Raw genomic sequence first — 10,246 nt, 5'->3', positions numbered from 1 at the left:
AAAGCGCTCCATGGCATCGGACCTGGATATCTCCGAGACCGCCTTCTGCCTCAGAGTGCCTCCCATCGGCCGGTACGCTCCCACAGAGTGGGTCTCCTCAGGGTGCCGTCAGCCAGACAGTGCCGGCTGGCGACTCCCAGGGGGAGGGCCTTCTCGGTGGGAGCCCCCACCCTCTGGAATGAACTACCCCCAGAGATCCAGGTGATCCCGGATCTCCCTTCCTTCCGCCGCGCCCTTAAGACATGGCCTAGGGGGAATTTTTAGTGGGGTTTTAAGAATAATTTTAAATTGACATAGGCCACATCAAATATTTCATTTTAATTAGGTTTTAAAGTGGGTATTTTTATCTTTGTATTTGTTTTACCAGGCTGTCAGCCGCCCTGAGTCCGTAAGGAGAAGGGCGGGATAAAAATCCAAATAAATAAATAAATAAATAAAATATCTTTTTCTTTCTCTGTTCTAGCCAGTTATAACATTTGTTCCATATTTCATAAAATTCTGTTGCCTCCTTGTCTTTTAATTCTAGCGTAAGTTTATTCATTTCCGCGCATTCTAGAATTTTGTATATGATCATATCGTTTGTAGGTATGTTTTCACCCTTCCAACACTGGGCATATAATTGGATTTTCTGTGGGGAGAGTAATTGACTGAAAATATCTAAAGAAATGTTGTGCATTTTATTTTTATTTTTCAATGCCCAGACCATGGCAAAACTGGTACTGTTGGATGAATAGATAATTATTATAATATATGAGAAACACAGAGAAACGAAAACAGTGGCATAAAAAGCCTAGGAAAACCAATATAATATTAAACTATAATAGAAAGTGCCTTGCTTTAATTCTAATTGCAGTCTGTTTCATTAAAAAATCTATACCAGTCATACTCAGCTTGAACCATTGTGTATGATGCACAATTAATCCTGATGACAGAGTGGTTAAAGTGTAGTATTGAAAGCAAACTCTACCCACAGTCTGGAGTTTGATCCTGATGGGGCTCGAAGTTGACTCAGTGCTCCATCCTTCTGAGATTGGTAAAATGAGGACCCAGATTGTTGGGCACAATATGCACATAATGCTTATGATATAAACTGCCCAGGTTTATAAGGTGCTATGGTATATAATGGTAAATACTGTTTATGACATATAATCCTAAATGCTATTGATATTGCATTACCTTTTGTTAGGAAGTACCCAGAAAAACATATACATCCATCCCAAATTCATACAGGGGATAGAAGAGCAAGTGACATATCAAGATATAAGGGAAGCAGAGTCCACATAAAAACCACACAGTTGCATAACATAATACAATTTTATAGGAGGCAGTCACTGATAAGTTATCCCAGCATCTTAGTGTGTCCAGTAGGTTTTAAATTCAGATTCTTTCAGGTTCCATTCAAACATAGCTGGTATTGGTTACAAAGATTTTATTTTGCAAAGCCTCAATCTATTTTCAGGCACTGATATTCTCAGAGACTCAGTGGACTTAGCCCACATGCAGCCTAACTCATGGATACTGGAATTTGGATTGGCAGGGGCATGTTATATTCCTTGGATGGCTTCTCAGGATTTAAAGCAAATGATTCTTGTATAGCATTTATTCTTTGCCCTCATGTCTCATTGACTGTAAAGCCATAAAGAAAGCTTAATGGGTCATTGATGGAATTCATTCATATCCGGGCCTCTAGAATGATCTAAGATTACAAAATAGGTTATACAAGCTTTGAAGAGCCAGTTTGGGGTAGTGGTTAAGGCATCAAGTTAGGAACTAGGAGATTGGGAGTTCTAGTCTTCTTCGGATGATCTTGAGCCAGTCATTCTCTCTCAGCCCTAGGAAGAAGGCAGTGGCAAACCACTTCCAAAAACCTTTGCCAAGGTAGCAACTAGTCCAGGCAGTTGCCAGTGAAGCTACTTCAACATGTAGATAATGTTGGAAACCCAGAAGGTCTTGCTGACCATTCTTATGGCTCATTCTGAGACAGCTGAAATTCTGAATTGCCTTCATGGTCCACTCAACAAAGTATACATTGGAATAAACCTGCCTGAGCATGAGTTTGTACAACCAGATTGGTTTTTTTTCTAAATAGGGATGCACCAACTGAAGCTAGTAAGAAGCCCATCATGCCAGTGATGTTATTAACTATCCAACATCACTATTGGGTCCAGTAGTGCAAACCTCATTTTTAAGGGAAAGTGCAAAGATAAACTCCAAAATCATGATGATGTTACCTAGTTTTAATAATGAAATGTCTACAAGAAAACAACCAAGCTCAGAGAGAACCAAAGACCCCTCATTTCAACTCTGAGCTACAAATATTCTCCTTTATTGATAGTGAATTAATTCCAGGCCTTGCATATTTAGAAGATGTAGACAAATTGGGGTGAGTGAAAAAGAGAAAAGTGAAGCTGGATAGGCATTCTCGTGACTGAAAAAAACTAGGTATACTTAGCTTGGTGAGGAGAAAGCAGAGGGAGACTAGGTAATTTCTGAAAGATTTAGGCAAGAGTGGCATTAGAAAAACTTACTATTAGGAAAAAACATTTAAACATGGAAGCAATTTGGAATGGTTGATTGGAGTCTTTCTTACTGAAGGCCTTCAAGCAGGGACAAGAGAGCCCTCAGTTGAGATAAACCTTGGTCTGTATTTCCTGCACTTGAATAGGGATTATGCCAGCAGACATTTTCATACATTGAATCCAAGGGCAAAATATCTGTATATCAGGCCATAGTTTTTTTTAATAGGATTATCAAAGGTCAGCCAACTGGTAGTATTTAGTGTTATTGTTCTTTTTTATCATTCTGGTTCCAGGAAAATCCAAAAACTCTTATAAACAGTCTCCTGTGGAAATCCATGTCAAATTACCTTTACAGTTTTTCTGATGGAATAACTCTCTGTGAGCCTCTGATTCCCACTGTAAAAATAATGTCAGAGTTTTCCTTAGGCTTAGAAATATTATTAAATATATCAGGAGATAAAGCTGTTTTAAAAATCAGAAGAACCGCATATACTGTAATTATGGTTTATTGCTGGATCTGTGCACCGTATTTTTAAAAATGGGATTTCTTATTCTAAAAAAATACAAAGTATAGTGATGGTGATATCTGTCAGTCACCTAAGATCAGTATTTGCAAACACAGACACCAATTAGCTGGAAGCTTCAACTGACCTTTGCTCTTCTTATTGCAAATGTGAATGTGATGTGGGGGTTTTCCTGTCTCAAGAAATAATATTTGGCTTGAAAGGTTGTCATTTTGGAGTTTCTAGATGATGATCATGCTGTGATTAACAGCATTGGAAACTGCTTGTTACGTAGCCAGATCATTGGCCCATTTAACCCATTGTCTGTACAGAATCATATAGTTGGAAGTGTTTTGGAAGTCATCTGATCAAACCCTCTGCTAAATGCAGGTCTGCAGTGCAGGATGTGACCAACATCATACCTGATAAATAAATATCCAGCCTCTGCTTAACTGCCCTGCAAAGGAAAGCCCATCACCTCCACAGGTAATCTGTTCCATTACCAAATAGCTCTTACTGCTAGGAAGTTTCTCCTAAGGTGTAATCAAAATCTTTCCCACAATTTTAGTCATCAAGAAAGAGAACCCATCATGGGTGTAGACTTGGGAATAATTGAACAGCTCAATCAGCATTTGAAAAAAGAAGGGTGGCATCTTGTCTCTAGCCAGCCTGGCATACATTCCTCTTCAACAATTAGAACCAGTCAACCACATTATTAAGTCATGCTCAATTTGGCTGTGAAAGATTGTTGTGAAATTAACAGGTTGTTATACCATCTGTACAGTCCAATGTAACTATCGGGTCATGGACTTTAGAGCAGGGGTCCCAACCCCCAGTCCGTGGACCGGCACCGGGCCGCAGCATGCCAGCAACCAGTCCGCACAAACAAGCAAAGCCCCATCCATGGGATGCAGGCAGCACACAAAACCACACCCCCTCCGGTCCGCGGAAAAACCTTTCTCCACAGAACCGGTCCCTGATGCCCAAAAGGTTGGGGGTCTCTGCTTTAGAGTAAGGGCAGAAACATGTGGCTCATCATATCTTATTGAATATAATATCTTTTATCCTTCACCTATTTGGGGCTGCTAGTACTTGTTGTTCTATAATTTCTGGAAGGCCACTACTCTATTTTCTCTGCTTCAGAGATATGTACTCTTGAGAATGTTCATGTTGTCAGAGGATGCTAATGAGAGTCTAGGGAATATATTTGTTGGAGATGAAAGTAAAAGTAAATTAAAAGAATTGTGGGGTGCATGTAAAGCTGTGAAATCAAGGCTGATTTTTAAACTGGAAAATCAGCACCTTTGCCTTTGTTTTTACTTTGCTGTTAATAGCATTCCTGTGAACCTTCAGATTTCTATTATCCACTACCATTAAAGCTGCAATTGCCAAAAGCTACAAATGTTGTTGCAGTAAGCAAAACAACCTTGAAACATATATAGCATTCTCCATTTTGTCTAACAGAAAATAGAGCTCTTTCTATAGAATTACAAATACAAAAATAACCACCATTTACTGAAGAAGTTATTTTAGTTGCTGTAATCAAATAGACTACAAAAGATTGGAGAGGGAGCTCAAAGGATTCATATGTAAAAGTACTACTGCTTTTGATGTAGTATAGGAGGATTAATTTGCAAGTTATATTGTGCTTGATCTTGCATAGGGGGACTTTATAATTCCCCAATTATGGTAAAGAAATCCCATTTATTCCAGTAAGAATTCCTTTTAAGCAAACATGCATAAATTTGGACTGAAAATAATTTTAAGTGTTGCTGTGAATAAATAATATATTAAGAAATAATCACTACCATTCAAAATATAAATTTTCAATAAAATATTTTAGGACTGTACCATTTCAACATGCCAGTAGGGAATAGATCAATGAATGTTCCCCAATTATCTAGCATTGTATGCACAGGGAGAGACTTTTTAACGAGAAAAATGTTAAAGAAACATGTGATTTCATACTTCTCCATTTTGGAAAGATACAGACTGACATCTGATTTGCTTTTTCCTGAAGAGTTTTAAGCAAGGCACTATGCTGATTCTAAGTTCTAATAATATTTATATTTCTTTTTATACAGTATGTCAATCGTTAGGAAGGATGCCATATATCCTGAGTTACTGGATGTTTCAGCTTTATCTTTGGGATTAGTTCCACCCTGAAATATCCAAAAATCATTAGCCACATAAGCCTCAACAAATTGTAGCATATACTTTTGACTGATCTCAGAAATTAAAGTTGGGCCTAGGTAGTATTGGATAGGACCACCATGAAATTCCAGAAGATAGCAATGGCACATTACTTCACGGTGTTGCCAAGCTAACAGTGTAGACATAGTCACAGAAGTTTTACTTATCTTAAGACTCTGTGAAGCTTTGCTTCAAAGATTTTATCTAGAGGTGATATGATCAAATTACTCCTTCAAAACAAATTGGATACCCTTGAATTGATTTGGCAGTTTGAGGTATTCCATACTTATTTATCAATTCAATCTGATATTTCAAAAGTGGTTAGTTGTCCTAACTTCTTAAAAGAAAATTGATGAATTAAATCTGAACTTGAGTGATTCACTCACTACTAATATTACTATCCTTTCCTGAATTAAGAGCAGTGGAACATCTGTATTTTTATATTGTACATATTTTGGGTACAAAGTTAGGAATATGACAATTCCTAATCTTGTTCCTCACTTTTCATACAATAGAGATGTGCAACCTGGGTGTCAACGCTGCAAATACTGTATATTCTTGCTTTGACAATGTGCAGAACTGTCTGGTATTTATATAGTTAAACCAGCAACTGGGAAAGAGGGAGGAGCATAAGGATAGCCCGGGAGAAAGAAACCGGACGTAAATCACATCTTCCAAGTTGATTGGAAGATGTGAACCATGACCCTACAATAAGGGAGTGGAAAATGCTTGGAATGTTATGCGTAACAGAAGAGAAGCAGACCTAAGCATTTCCACCATGCTGTTCTGACGTCTCTGTAACCTTAATAAATGCTTTTAGGAGAAAATATGCCTGAAAGTCCTTTTAAGTGTTTCGTTAATCAGACACATAACATCATGCTTAGGTCTGCTTCTCTTCCGTTACGCATAACATTCCAAGCATTTTCCAAACCGGTGAGGTTTGAGCAAGCCGATGGCTCCCTGATGGGAGGGACTCTCGTCACACAATTAACTGAGCCCTTACGCCTAGAAATAGGTGCACACTGGGAATTTATTCGTTTTGTAAGGCGGGCCGGATGTCAACGCTGCAAATACTGTATATTCTTGCTTTGACAATGTGCAGAACTGTCTGGTATTTATATAGTTAAACCAGCAACTTAGAAAGAGGGAGGAGCATAAGGATAGCCCGGGAGAAAGAAACCGGAAGTAAATCACATCTTCCAAGTTGATTGGAAGATGTGAACCATGACCCTACAATAAGGGAGTGGAAAATGCTTGGAATGTTATGCGTAATGGAAGAGAAGCAGACCTAAGCATTTCCACCATGCTGTTCTGATGTCTCTGTAACCTTAATAAATGCTTTTAGGAGAAAATATGCCTGAAAGTCCTTTTAAGTGTTTCGTTAATCAGACACATAACACTGGGGGTCCTGAGTCCATTTTTAAACCCTTAGATCTCTCTTGATCATGATTGCTTAGATTAATATTAATGATATAAAATAATGGAATGTAGTGCAAAATATAGTGCAGAGCTTTTCAAAGTTCTAGAGGTCGTCATAGAGCTCTCTCCAAAACGAAGTTGGATTAGAAACATTTTTTGTTAAGTATTTTGAGATGCTTCAATTTGCAACATTTTCATGAGAACTTGCTAATAGATTTAACTTAAAAAAAGGCTTTCACCACATGAAGTCTTTCATCTTAATAGCATGAAAAAGATTTAGATAGCTTGAGAACTACAATTATACAAGCCTCACATGGCACATAATATGCCATTTAAGATCCACATTAACAATTATTAGAAGTGAAAGTCTGGAGTAAGAATTTTCCATAGCCAGTTCTTGGGTATGTGTCTCTAAGCAAGCATCTTGTATTGATATATCAAATTGTATCTGAACTTTGGCACTTTTTCAATCTCCTTTTGGTGACAACAGTGGTCCCGGTATTAAAGATGACATTTGCATTGCCCTGACTGCAGTTGCTGAAAATTGATAGTATGATTGCTTATCATTTTGAAGGAAGAAATATACAAAAAAATGACTATAATACTAAAAAACCTCCTAACCTTTCCATGGGGAAAATCATTGAAAGCATTTGCTTCCAACCACAGATTTTTCTATGCGATTGTTGAGATGGTACAAAATGTTGCAGAAGTACACAGTCCGAAAGTAAGCATTTTTTTTGCAAATCAGCCCTAAATACAAAGTTTCTTTAAAAGGGGGGGGGGGATTGAAATTATTGTTCATCTTTAAATATAGCATTTGGAAGAAAAATAATAATGTGAAGGTAGAGATCTACACATCTGAAAAAAATTGGATCAGATAATGTTTTCCTAATCCACATGGTCCAAGTGCAGGATTTGAATATACCTTAAGTAAATTTTATAGAAAAACATAATTTTAGAATAGTATTTAAAAAATAGATAAGAAACATTGCATGTAGACTACACAAGAAAAGTGTGTATTATTAAATTTACTCCCCAACTGCATCCCCGAATTTCATTCAAGCACACTCTGTTTTAAGGTGAAGCCACAAATGTTATGGTTATCTGGATAGTGCTTTGCATTTATTAACATAATTATTTTCATTTTATGCCTGTTAAAGATATTTAGCTGTGGCATCAGTTTCTTCAAGCATTTCAAATTAATTTCCAGAGTATATTAGAGACACTGTTCATTCATGCTAAACTATTATCCTGGGCTTGACCTGTAAGACATACCTATTTCTTTCTAGACAAAAAAAATTTGTTCTTAGAGGGTTTGCACATGTAATAATTTATTAGTTTCCTTTCTTTTTATTTCTTCCACTGGAATTGCCTTAGTTGAAATAAGTTAACCAGCTAAATTTCCTGCTATTTCAACTTACATGCTGCATAGTTCATTTGGAAACAGTAGAGACCTGCCCTGAGAGAATAGAATAGAATAGAATAGAATAGAATAGAATAGAATAGAATAGAATAGAATAGAATAGAAATGGAAGGGACCTTGGAGATCTTCTAGTCCAGCCCCTTGCTCAGGCAGGAGAACCTATACCGTCTCAGATAGTGAACATCTAGACTCTTCTTTAAAATCTCCAGTGATGGAGTGCCCACGATTTCTCGGGGTAAGCTGTTCCACCGGTTGATTGTCCTCATTGTCAGAAAGTTTCTCCTTAATTCCAAGTTGTTTCTCTCTTTGATCAGTTTCCAACCGTTGTTTCTCATCCTTTCTTTGCCATTAGTTAAATTTGGGGGTGCATAATTTTCGATCCACCCAAAAATAAAATCTGGAAGTCACTTATGTGTTGCTTCATATAAGCAGTATGTCACATTTTGATTTCTATAATCTCATTTTCCCTCTGCCCCGTGTTCCATACATACAAACAAACTCTTCCTACTCAGTGACGATAAACATCAAAATAAGGAGTAGCATACAAATATTTTCTCAAACCAAGAAATCTTTCTAAAAAACAAGGGGCATAGAATGAAAAAAAATATTACAGCATTACTGTAAACATGTGGTTTTCTCCTCCACTCTCTTCAAAAAGCAGCACCTTTCTCTTCTTTCAAGATACAATAAAGTGGGAGATAAGGGACCATGAACACCTAAATTCATTAGAAGGAATAAAAGTAATGATGCTGGATGTATCTTGTCCCTCTATTACTTCCCCATAACAGTTTTCTTTTAAAAGATTGTCTTTTACTTTGTTTTTTCCTCAAACTTTTCTTCTGGTGTTTTCCTTTATTTTTGCTTGGTTGTTATGCTGAAATGTTTTTAGGATTTTATAAAATGCTGTAAGGATTTTGCATTAAGAGACAGTATAAAATATGTTATCTCGTCAATAATATAAATAAGAAATTGCCAGCTAGAAACAGGACTTTGGAACTTCCTGTGCTATCTCATGTAATAGAGAGCAAATGTGGGACAGTGCTTAGCATATCAGAGAAGATCCAATTCCATGTTTTGTCATGGAGCTTCATGAAAGTGGACAATCTTGTTCCTAGGGATACAATGCAGTGGAGAAGTGTGTTGCTGTCTTGCAATAAAAAGGAAGTGAAAATAAGTGTAAGTTTGGGGAACCCTTTTCTGCAGAGAAGGAAGTTGTTAAAAGGAATGTGTGTAGTGTTGTTTCTTCGTATCTTCCCTCCTTTCTTTCCAAAGGGAAATAAAAGGCTGCAGAAATCTCATTCATACATAAAAGGAGAGGAAATAATAATAGCAATAGTATTATGGGGGAGATGACGATGATGTGATGATGATGATGATGATGATGATGATGATGATGATGATGATGATGATGATGATGATGATTTTGGAAAGAAGACACTGGGTTCCCATAAGTGGTTGGTTGCTTTAGACTTAATTTAATGTAGAAATAGGGACGGCTGTTCTATGAATAAAGCATAATTTGAAAGCATAATTTATTATTAATTGATTGCAATTGTGACATCTCATGATTTGCCAGTAGACATGCATCATTTACTCCTGGCTTAGTTTACAGCTTTAAGCGCCTGTAAACCTAGTTGGAAAAGCAGGTAAAAGGTAAAATAAAACACCCTGGAGCACAGCAAACCACCCAAACACTCTTATTTGCAATGTTATGATACACATTTGCAATATTCAGGTTGCATTGAGTGGTATCCCTAGGTACACTTTAAAAATTGAAAAATAAATACAAAAATTATTGTATGAGTATTTTGTCTTGATGCAATTTGTGGACACTTTTGTCAGAACCCTCAGGATGCGTCTGGCGCTCCCATCTGTTTCTCCAGCTGTACTGAAAGAAAAATTGCCTTGAGCCACTACCCCAATTGATTGGCAAATGAAATAGTGCAGATGTCCCCATTGAAGAAGTTCTTCTGCCAGCAAATAATTGTGCATTGACTTGAATTTAAAGAAAATAAGGCTAGCTCTAGGTCCCCCCATCAACTGACCGAAGTGAGGCAAAAAAATCTTTGTGCCTCATGCTTATAGAAGTCATTTCAGTGAGTTTTGATACATGATGTCTTGCAATGTTTTAATTTAATATAGGCCTATGAGTATATTTGGAATGTTAAAGACAGATTATAAAGTATCTC

The sequence above is a fragment of the Protobothrops mucrosquamatus genome, unplaced genomic scaffold, assembly GCF_001527695.2.
Source record: "Protobothrops mucrosquamatus isolate PMUCROS unplaced genomic scaffold, P.Mucros_1.0 scaffold_154, whole genome shotgun sequence".
NCBI classification, from domain to species: domain Eukaryota; kingdom Metazoa; phylum Chordata; class Lepidosauria; order Squamata; family Viperidae; genus Protobothrops; species Protobothrops mucrosquamatus.
Note: the sequence above shows the minus strand (reverse complement) of the source record.